Source organism: Crassostrea angulata, chromosome 3 (genome assembly GCF_025612915.1).
Source record: "Crassostrea angulata isolate pt1a10 chromosome 3, ASM2561291v2, whole genome shotgun sequence".
Taxonomy (NCBI): Eukaryota; Metazoa; Mollusca; class Bivalvia; order Ostreida; family Ostreidae; genus Magallana; species Magallana angulata.
In genome coordinates this window covers 29,636,304-29,648,021 of record NC_069113.1, presented here as the reverse complement: position 1 = coordinate 29,648,021, position 11,718 = coordinate 29,636,304, and positions in this window count along the sequence as shown.

Below are 11,718 nucleotides of genomic sequence, written 5' to 3'. Positions count from 1 at the left end.
CTATCTTGTATACTTTTTGAGAAAAATTGTGAACAAGCAAAAACATAAAATCTTTAATATCTCGGTACCGGAAGTGACGACCAAAAAAATCTCGTGTAATTTTCTTACAAATTTTTTCATGAATAAGATCTGAAAGTTTCACGAAATTCGGCTGAAGCGTTTTTGAGAAAACGTGACAGAAAAAAAAAATAATAATAATAACTAGACACGATCTCGTTGCGAGCAACGAGGAGGTCTTCCGTCCGCTGAAGACGGAAGACCCTAATAATAAAACACTGTTTTTGTCTAAATCTTAATTAAAGAGTGTTTTTCAACTTGTACTACAGCCAAACACCCTTTTATGTTGAATATTTTAGTTAGAAAATTAGACAAAAAGGAGAGAAAGAAATAGAGAGAAAGCTCCGGCGAGATTAGAACACACAGCCTTTGCAGGTGTCTCAAAACATGGCTGACGCGAAATAATTCCCGAATTTGTCTTTGAATTTTGGGAGTTTCCGCCCGGGAGAGGAGCTGAGTTTTTGTATGAGATGAAAAACAACGTGTAAGATGTCTGACTATTCAGGTTTGGTAACAGTGCGAGGTCATTTGAAATATTGATGTGTGTTTGTGTCTGGAAGGGGGGGGGGGTGAAAAGACCCGAGCTTGATTTTCGTCTTAAATAAATCGAAAATAGAATTTTGAGGTGTGAATCTCGGATTCGGTTAACAACAATTAGGGGAAGTCCTAAAACAATGACTGATGCATTTTACCCATGTATTTCAGTGTTGAGAATGTTTTTTCGTGTCGCTTACTATTATGTTTGACTGTTTTATTTCAGCAGGATTGATAAAATCTTTATAAATGTAGAAATAACGAAATCAGTAACACGTAAATTTATTCGGTAAAAATTTGATGACAGTAATTTCCACAGTTTTAACATTCATAAGTAGTTCACACGCTATCGTAGATACAGACTAAACGGAAAACAAGAAATATACATGCAACAGAAATATTACGCGGCAGCTTACATGTACTGTGTAAATTTTAAGTCCCCGTACAGACTATACTCGCCGTTTGATCTCAGGAATTTCTTGTTAATTGTTCAATCCGCTGCATATTTCACAGACAATAAGAATGGGGTCCGAGGCACATTTACACAAAATTTCATTAGGATTGAGTAAGGGGCTCGGGAGTTAGAATTTTTTTCTACAGTACATGTCAAGCGCGCCAATCGAAACTCGAATGCCCAAAAATTCATATCTCTCTTAAAAATGAACGAATAGGTCAGGTCATTAGTACAGTAATCTAGACTTGAACTAGGTTGAAAATAAAGGTTCAAAATGACAGATCCAGTAAAATCAGGCCTGGAAAACTAAATGATTTTGTGAATAGGAAGGGGCGGGGGGGGGGGGGGGGGTGTCGGTGCGTGTACTGTGTAAATTTAATTTCCAGGTATAGGCAATAAGCATCGTTTAATTTAAGGAATTTTGTCTTAATTGTTCAATCCGCTGCATATTTCACAGAGAATAAGAATGGGGTCCGAGGTTCATTTTCACAAATTTTCATCAGGATTGAGTGAAGGGCTTGGAAGTTAGAATTTTTTTTATGGTACATGTCAAACACGACAATTGAAACTCAAATGCCAAAAACTTCATAACTCTGTTATTAATGAACGAATTGGTCTGGTAATTAGTACAGTTATCTAGAATGGTAAATAGTTAAAATTAAAGGACCAAGATCAAAGATCAAGTAAAATCTGGCCAGAAAAACTAAATAATTTTATGAATTGGGAGGGGGGGGGGGGGTCGTTCGTTGACTGCTTTATTAAACGTAGAATATTAAATTCTAAATATCACATATTACACAATTTCTAAAAAAAATACATATGTTAGAACAATATATAAGCGTTGTTTGAAAGATGTAACTTTTGATTTTTTTACATCTATTTATTCTTAGGCTCAAACACTCATAAACGGGTTGTCGCAGTCACCCGTTCGTTTGTATAGTTACGTGTATAAACTTCGGAGGCTTTTCTTAATCCCGACAGGCAACAGATTTGTATCAGTATATAGACATGCACAAAAAAGGAAAAAGTACACCATCTTTAATAAAAATGACTTTTTAGCGTTGACTTCCAATCAGTAAGAAGACAATTATTTAATAATGAATTTCAAATTATTTGAATCCATAGACATTATCCCGAACTTGATATAAAATATGTATAATTTTTGGACGCCAATGTACATTTAGCTTCTTTCCAATTTACTCCACGTTACCTGTACTAGTTCTTATTCAAATGCTAAAACATTTGTACTTGAGAGAGAGAGAGAGAGAGAGAGAGAGAGAGAGAGAGAGAGAGATTGATTACATAGCGTTTTATAATGTTCAGGAAATCAATATATAAGCAACCTTTGTCAATAAACGCATGTATACATGCATGTGTGTATCTATATATGGGATTAAATACTAAATAGTCCTCCTTTTTAAGCCAAGTAGAATAACGTGGGTGCATTGCTAAATGTTGTGTGCATACAGTCATTGAGATGGCGGCTTTTCTTTGATGCCGGCAAAGCGACCCAGCGAACTCTAATGCTGTCGAACTGCAGGGGCACTTCGGCGGCATGTCTTTGATGTCGGCGATGCGACGAGCGTCGTAATTTAGAGAGCTGCTGACAGAAAAGAGCTCTATATTTGTACTAAAAAAAGCCGCTATCTTTTTTTTATTTATGACAAAAATATAACGGAAAACATTCAAATCCATCATTTTAAAGATAAACCCATTAATCAAAACACAAATGAGAGAGAGAAAAGATTCGGCACTCAGGGACTGAACCCGGGTCGCCTGGGCACAAGTCCACCACTCTAACGACTGAGCTACGCGGACCCTCGCTTCAGAACTTTGGAGTCCAAAATCTCAAGAATGCATGGATTGATTTTAAAACGAATTTCATATTCTGAAGTTTTGAGAGCGTCTCTATCGAATGAAAAACTAAAAAAAATTCAAATCCAAAAAATTAAAAAATTAAGGTTTTTCATTTCCTTCCGGTGACAACCGGAAGTGACGGCGGACATTCGGATATGCGAAGGGCACTGCGGCCGTTCACTCTCTACCTTCTCTGAAAATTTAAAAGTCCTATCTTGAATACTTTTTGAGAAAAATTGTGAACAAGCAAAAACATAAAATCTTTAATATCTCGGTACCGGAAGTGACGACCAAAAAAATCTCGTGTAATTTTCTTACAAATTTTGTCATGAATAAGATCTGAAAGTTTCACGAAAATCGGCTGAAGCGTTTTTGAGAAAACGTGACAGAAAAAAATAATAATAATAACTAGACACGATCTCGTTGCGAGCAACGAGGAGGTCTTCCGTCCGATTTTTAGAAGAGGAAATGACCTTGCCTTTTATCTTCATCAACGAAACATATCAAGAAATGCAGATGTGATCTTAAAGAGCGATGGATGAAGGATTATACACCCCGTTGGATTCCTAATTTGAAGGACCAGCCCCATTTTATATCATATTAAATAAGAGATCTTTTGACCTGATAACAGGTCTAATGACCTGTTATAAAAAGAAACCAAAGAAAAAAAGAGGGTCTTCCTTTGTAAACGGAAGACCCTAATAACAATAAGAATAGAAGGGTGTTCCGCTGAAGACGGAAGACCCTAATAATAAAAAACTGTTTTTGTCTAAATCTTAATTGAAGAGTGTTTTTCGACTTGTACTACAGTCTAACAACCCTTTTATGTTGAATATTTTAGTTAGAAAAAGAAACAAAAAGGAGAGAAAGTAATAGAGAGAAAGAGCAAATCTTGGCTCCGGCGAGATTCGAATACACAACCTTTGCAGTTATCTCATAACATGGCTGACGCGAAATAATTCCCGAATTTGTCTTTGAATTTGGGGCGTTTTCGCCCGGAAGAGGAGCTGAGTTTTTGTATGAAATGAAAAACAACGTGTAAGATGTCTGACTATTCAGGTTTGGTAACAGTGCGAGGTCATTTGAAATATTGATGCGTGTTTGTGTCTGGAGGGGGTTGAAAAGACCCGAGCTTGATTTTCGTCTTAAATAAATCGAAAATAGAATTTTGAGGTGTGGATCTCGGATGCGGTTAACAACAATTAGGGGAAGTCCTAAAACAATGACTGATGCATTTTACCCATGTATTTCAGTGTTGAGATTTTTTTTCGTGTCGTTTTCTATTATGTTTGACTGTTTGATTTGATTGATAAAATATTTATAAATGTAGAAATAACGAAATCAGTAACACGTAAATTTATTCGGTAAAAATTTGATGACAGTAATTTCAACAGTTCTAACATTCATAAGTAGTTCACACGCTATCGTAGATACAGACAAAATAGAAAACAAGAAATATACATGCAACAGAAATATAACGCGGCTGCTTACATCCCTTGTACTGTGTAAATTTTAAGTCTCCGTACAGGCTATACTCGCCGTTTGATCTCAGGAATTTCTTCTTAATTGTTCAATCCGCTGCATATTTGGCAGACAATAAGAATGGGGTCCAAGGTTTTTTTCTACAGTCATGTCAAGCACGCCAATCGAAACTCAAATGCCCAAAAATTTATAACATTCTTAAAAATGAACGAATATGTCTGGTCATTAGTACAGTAATCTAGAATTGAATTAGGTTGAAAATAAAGGCTCAAGATGAAAGATCCAGTAAAATAAGGCCAGAAAAACTAAATGATTTGTGAATAGGAAGGGGAGGGGGGGTCGGTGCGTGTACAGTGTGTAAATTAAATTTCCACGTATAGGCAACAAGCGCCGTTTAATCTCAGGAATTTCGTCTTAATTGTTCAATCCGCTGCATATTTGACAGACAATAAGAATGGGGTCAGAGGTTCATTTTCACGAATTTTCATTAGGATTGAGTGAAGGGCTTGGGTGTCAGAATTTTTTTTTTACAGTACATGTCAAACACAACAACTAAAACTCAAATGCCAAAAGCTTCATAACTCTGTTAATAATGAACGAATTGGTCTGGTAATTAGTACAGTAATCTAGAATGGTAATTAGTTGAAATTAAAGGTCGAAGATCAAAGATCAAGTAAAATCGGGCCCTAAAAACTAAATGATTTTATGAATTTGGAGGGGGAGGGGGGAGGTCGGTGACTTCTATATTAAACGTAGAAAATTAAATTCTAAATATCACATATTGCAATATGTGGTATGAAATAAAATACACATGTTAAAAACAATGTATAAGCGTTGTTTGAAAGATGTAACTATTGATTTTTTTTTTTACATCTGTTTATTTTTAGGCTCAAACACTCATAAACGGGTGGTCAGTTTTCAAATCTTGTCGCAGTCACCCGTTCGTTTGTATAGTTACGAGTATAAACTTCGGAGGTTTTTCTTAATCCCAGACAGGCAACAGATTTGTATCAGTATATAGACATGCACAAAAAAAGGAAAAAGTACACCATCATTAATAGAAATGACTTTTTAGTGTTGATTTCCAATCAGTAGGAAGACTATCATTAAACAATGAATTTCAAATTATTTGAATCCATAGACATTATCCCGTAACTTGAAATAAATACATGTATAATTTTTTGACGCCAATGTACATTTAGCCTCTATCCAATTTACTGCATGTTACCTGTACTTAGTTCTTATGTACTTTAGAGAGAGAGAGAGAGAGAGAGAGAGAGAGAGAGAGAGAGAGAGAGAGAGAGAGAGAGAGAGAGAGATTTTTTCTAGTTTTTTATAGTGTTTAGGGAATCAGTATATCAGCAACGTATGTCAATAAACGCATGCATCCATGCAAGCGTGTATCTATATATGTGAACAAATACTAATCAGTCCTCCTTTTAAAGCCATGTAGAATAACGTTGGTGCATTGCTAAATGTTGTGTGCATACAGTCATTGAGATGGCGGCATTTCTTTGATGCCGGCAAAGCGACCCAGTGAACTCTAATGCGGTCGTACTGCAGGGGCGCTTCGGCGGCATGTCTTTGATGGCGGCGATGCGAACTGCTGACAAAAATGAGCTCTATATTTGTACTAAAAAAGCTGTTATTATTTTTATTTATGATAAAAATAAAACGGAAAACAATGAAAACCATCATTTTAAAGGTAAAATCGTTAAACAAAACAAAATTAGGGAAGAACAAATAATCGGCACTCGGGGATGGAACCCGGGTCGCCTGGGCACAAGTCCAACACTCTAACGACTGAGCTACATTGTACGCAGACTCTCGCTTCAGAACTTTTGAACTCAAAATCTCGGGAATGCCTGGATCGATTTTAACACGAATTTCGTATTCTGAAGTGTTTTAAGCGTCTCTATCGAATAAAAACATAAATAAAATTCAAATTTAAAAAATTGAAAAATTAAGGTTTTTCATTTCCTTCCGGTGACGACCGGAAGTGACGGCGGACGTTCGGATATGCGAAGGGCACTGCGGCCGTTCACTCTCTACCTTCTCTGAAAATTTGAAGTTTCTATCGTAAATACTTTTTGAGAAAAATCGTGAACAAGCAAAAACGTAAAATCTTTAATATCTCGGTACCGGAAGTGACGATCAAAAAAAGCCCGTGTACTTTTCTTACAAATTTTGTCATGAATAAGATCTGAAAATTTCATGAAAATTGGCTGAAGCTTTTTTGAGAAAACGTGACAGAAAAAAAAAAACAATAAAAATAATAGTGAAAAAGAAACAAAGCAATAACAATAAGGTCTTCCGTTGGAAACGGAAGACCTTAACTAGACACGATCTCGTTGCGAGCAACGAGGAGGTCTTCCGTCCGATTTTTAGAAGAGGAAATGACCTTGCCTTTTATCTTCATCAACAAAATAAGGGAAAGCAGATGTGATCTAAAAGAGAGATGGATGAAGGGTTATACACCCCATTGGATCCCTAATTTGAAGGACCAGCCCAATTTTATTTCATATCAAATAAAAGGTCTTTTGACCTAATAACAGGTCTAATAACCTGTAATAAAAAGAAACCGAAGAAAAAAAAAGAGGGTCTTTCTTTGTAAACGGAAGACCCTAATAACAATAAGAATAGAAGGGTCTTCCGCTGAAGACGGAAGACCCTAATAATAAAAGACTGTTTTTGTCTAAATCTTAATTGAAGAGTGTTTTTCAACTTGTGCTACAGTCCAACAATCCTTTTATATTGAATATTTTAGTTAGAAAAATAAATAAAAAGGAAAGAAAGAAATAGAGAGAAAGAACAAATCTGGGATCCGGCGAGATTAGAACACACAACCTTTGCAGGTGTCTCAAAACATGGCTGACGCAAAATTATTCCCGTATTTGTCTTTGAATTTGGGACGTTTCCGCCCGGGAGAGGGGCTGAATTTTTGTATAAGATGAAAAACAACGTGTAAGATGTCCGACTATTCAGGTTTGGTAACCGTGTGAGGTCATTTAAAATATTGATGCGTGTTTGTGTCTGGAGGGGGGTGAAAAGACCCAAGCTTGATTTTCGTCTTCAATAAATTCGAAAATAAAATTTTGAGGTGTGGATCTCAGATTCGGTTAACAACAATTAGGGGAAGTCCTAAAACAATGAGTGATGCATTTTACCCATGTATTACGTGTATAAACTTCGGAGGTTTTTCTTAATCCCGACAGGCAACAGATTTGTATCAGTATATAGACATGCACAAAAATAAGAAAAAAAGTATACCATCTTTCATAACAATGACTTTTTAGCGTTGACTTCCAATCAGTAAGAAGACTATCATTAAACAATGCATTCAAAATTATTTGAATCCATAGACATTATCCCGTAACTTGATATAAAATATGTCATTTTTTTGGACGCCAATGTACATTTAGCTTCTATCCACTTTACTCCGTGTTACCTGTACTAGTTCTTATTCAAATGCTAAAACATTTGTACTTTAGAGAGAGAGAGGAGAGAGAGAGAGAGAGAGAGAGAGAGAGAGAGAGAGAGAGATTACAGTATTTTATAATGTTCAGGAAATCAATATATAAGCAACCTAGGTCAATAAACGCATGTATACATGCATGTGTGTATCTATATATGGGATTAAATACTAAGCAGTCCTCCTTTTTAAGCCGAGTAGAATAACGTGGGTGCATTGCTAAATGTTGTGAGCATACAGTCATTGAGATGGCGGCATTTCTTTAATGCCTGCAAAGCGACCCAGCGAACTCTAATGCGGTCGAACTGCATGGGCACTTCGGCGGCATGTCTTTGATGTCGGCGATGCAAAGAGCGTCGGCATTTAGAGAGCTGCTGACAGAAAAGAGCTAGATATTTGTCCTGATAACAATGCCGCTGTTTTTTTTTTTATTTATGACAAAAATAAAACGGAAAACATTCAAATTCATCATTTTAAAGATAAAACCATTAATCAAAACTCAAATAAGAGAGAAAAAAGATTCGGCACTCAGGGACTGAACCCGGGTCGCCTTGGCACAAGTCCACCACTCTAACGACTGAGCTACGCGGACCCTCGCTTCAGAACTTTGGAGTCCAAAATCTCAAGAATGCGTGGATTGATTTTTAAACGAATTTCATATTCAGAAGTTTTGAGAGCGTCTCTATCGAATGAAAAAATAAAAAAAATTCAAATCCAAAAAATTAAAAAATTAAGGTTTTTCATTTCCTTCCGGTGACAACCGGAAGTGACGGCGGACGTTCGGATATGCGAAGGGCACTGCGGCCGTTTACTTTCTACCTTCTCTGAAAATTTCAAAGTCCTATCTTGAATACTTTTTGAGAAAAATCGTGAACAAGCAAAAACATAAAAATTTTAATATCTCGGTACCGGAAGTGACGACTAAAAAAATCTCGTGTAATTTTCTTACAAATTTTGTCATGAATAAGATCTGAAAGTTTCATGAAAATCGGCTGAAGCGTTTTTGAGTAAACGTGACAGAAAAAAAAAATAATAATAATAATAATAATAGAGGAAAAGAAACAAAGCAAAAACAATAAGGTCTTCCGTTTCCAACGGAAGACCTTAATAATAATAATAGAGGAAAAGAAACAAAGCAAAAACAATAAGGTCTTCCGTTTCCAACGGAAGACCTTAATAACTAGACACGATCTCGTTGCGAGCAACGAGGAGGTCTTCCGTCCGATTTTTAGAACAGGAAATGACCTTGCCTTTTATCTTCATCAACGAAACATATCAGGAAATGCAGATGTGATCTAAAAGAGCGATGGATGAAGGATTATACACCTGTAGGATCCTTAGTTTTAAGGACCAGTCCCATTTTATTTCATATTAAATAAGAGGTCTATTGACTTAATACCAGGTCTAATAACCTGTAATAAAAAGAAACCGAAGAAAAAAAGAGGGCCTTCCTTTGTAAACGGAAGACCCTAATAACAATAAGAATAGAAGGGTCTTCCGCTGAAGACGGAAGACCCTAATAATAAAAGACTGTATTTGTCTAAATCTTAATTGAAGAGTGTTTTTCAACTTGTACTACAGTCCAACAACCCTTTTATGTTGATTATTTTAGTTAGAAAATTAAATAAAAAGCAGAGAAAGAAATAGAGAGAAAGAACAAATCTTGGCTCCGGCGAGATTAGAACACACAGCCTTTGCAGGTGTCTCAAAACATGGCTGACGCGAAATAATTTCCGAATTTGTGTTTGAATTTGGGGCGTTTTCGCCCGGGAGAAGAGCTGAGTTTTTGTATGAGATGAAAAACAACGTGTAAGATGTCTGACTATTTAGGTTTGGTAACAGTGCGAGGTCATTTGAAATATTGACGCGTGTTTTTGTCTGGAGGGGGGTGAAAAGACCCGAGCTTGATTTTCGTCGTAAATAAATCGAAAATAGAATTTTGAGGTGTGGATCTCGGATTCGTGTAACAACTATTAGGGGAAGTCCTAAAACAATGACTGATGCAGTTTACCCATGTATTTTAGTGTTGAGAATTTTTGTTCGTGTCGTTTACTATTATGTTTGACTGTTTTATTTCAGCAGGATTGATAGAATCTTTATAAATGTAGAAATAACGAAATCAGTAACACGTAAATTTATTCGGTAAAAATTTGATGCAGTAATTTCCACAGTTCTAACATTCATAAGTAGTTCACACGCTATCGTAGATCCAGACTAAACGGAAAAAAAGAAATATACATGCAACAGAAATATTACGTGGCTGCACAGGGGCCAAGCCCATTTCAACATTAATTTCAATGAAACCATACATAAAGAAAGAGGTCGAACTCTGACCCAGATAGAAAACTACCAGCTCGCTTCAAAATCCTAAAAAAAATCAATTAATCTTTAAAACACTCGCAACGTGCATGTATTTTTCATAAAAGTAATGTCTGAGATACACTCCTGCCGAATTTTAAGTTGATGGGTCTTACAATAGGGGAGATATACGCATTATTCTCTCGAAGTCGCCAGTTTATTTTTACTCGGACATTTACCGGTCCAGAGCTCACGATGGGATTTTGCCTATGACAACAGCAGTATTGCAACAAGTCGAGAAACATTTGCAATAATCTTTTAAAATCTTACATCAAACGCAATTTATGGATTTACTTTTTACTTTTAAAGTTTTCAGAAGTAACATATATAAAATGCCATAACATTTACATGCTAAACACTACATATGTATGATGAGAGAGAGAGAGAGAGAGAGAGAGAGAGAGAGAGAGAGAGAGAGATTAATCAGAAATCGATTTGATCAGAGACATAGATAACATTTACGTCTCTGATTTGATAAAGAAATTTATAATTGTTTTATCTGCTTTTTCATATGTATTATATTTCTTTTTGTCTCAAGTTTTTCTTTGCCGACAATAACTGCATAATAAAAATTCTGGTAAGTCAGCAAATAAAATAACCTACATCATTAGAAATATAGTATGATTATTTATTCCCCATTTTCCCGAATCCAAACGATACCCAAGTGTTATGTCTAAATGACCAATGTTAAGCATTCAGTTGATATTAGAAATCGGGTTTTTTTTTAATCCCAGACAGTCAATAGATTTTTTTTTAAATCATTGAACAGTGAATTTCAAAAAAAAACCATCCGTAGACATTATCCCGTAACTAGAAAAGAATACGTATTTACTTTTTTTGACGTCAAATGTACATTAGCCTCTAGCCTCATTACTCCATGTTACCTGTAGTAGATCTTTTAGAGAGAGAGAGAGAGAGAGAGAGAGAGAGAGAGAGAGAGAGATTTTAGTGTTCAGGAATTCAATATAAACGCAACATTTGTCAATAAACGCATGTATACATGCATACATGTACATATCTAAATGTTTGAATAAATACAAAACAACCTTTCTTTTTAAGCCATGTGAAATACTAAAAACGTTGGTGTATTGCTAAATGTTGTGTGTATACAATCATTGAAATGGCGGCATTTCTTTGATGTCGGCAAAGCGATCCAGTGAACTCTAATGCGGTCGAACTGCAGTGGTGCTTCGGCGGCATGTCTTTGATGCCGGCAATGCGACAATCGTCCGAATTTAGCGAGCAGTTGACAGAAAAGAGCTCTATATTTGTACTGAAAAAAAAACCGCTATTATTTTTATTTATGACAAAAAGAAAACGGAAAACATTCAAATCCATCATTATAAAGATAAAATCGTTAAACAAAACACAGTTAAGCAAGAACAAATAATCGGCACTCGGGGACTGAACCCGGGTCGCCTGGACACAAGTCCACCACTCTAACGACTGAGCTACGCGGACTCTCGCTTCAGAACTTTGGAGCCCAAAATCTCGAGAATGCATG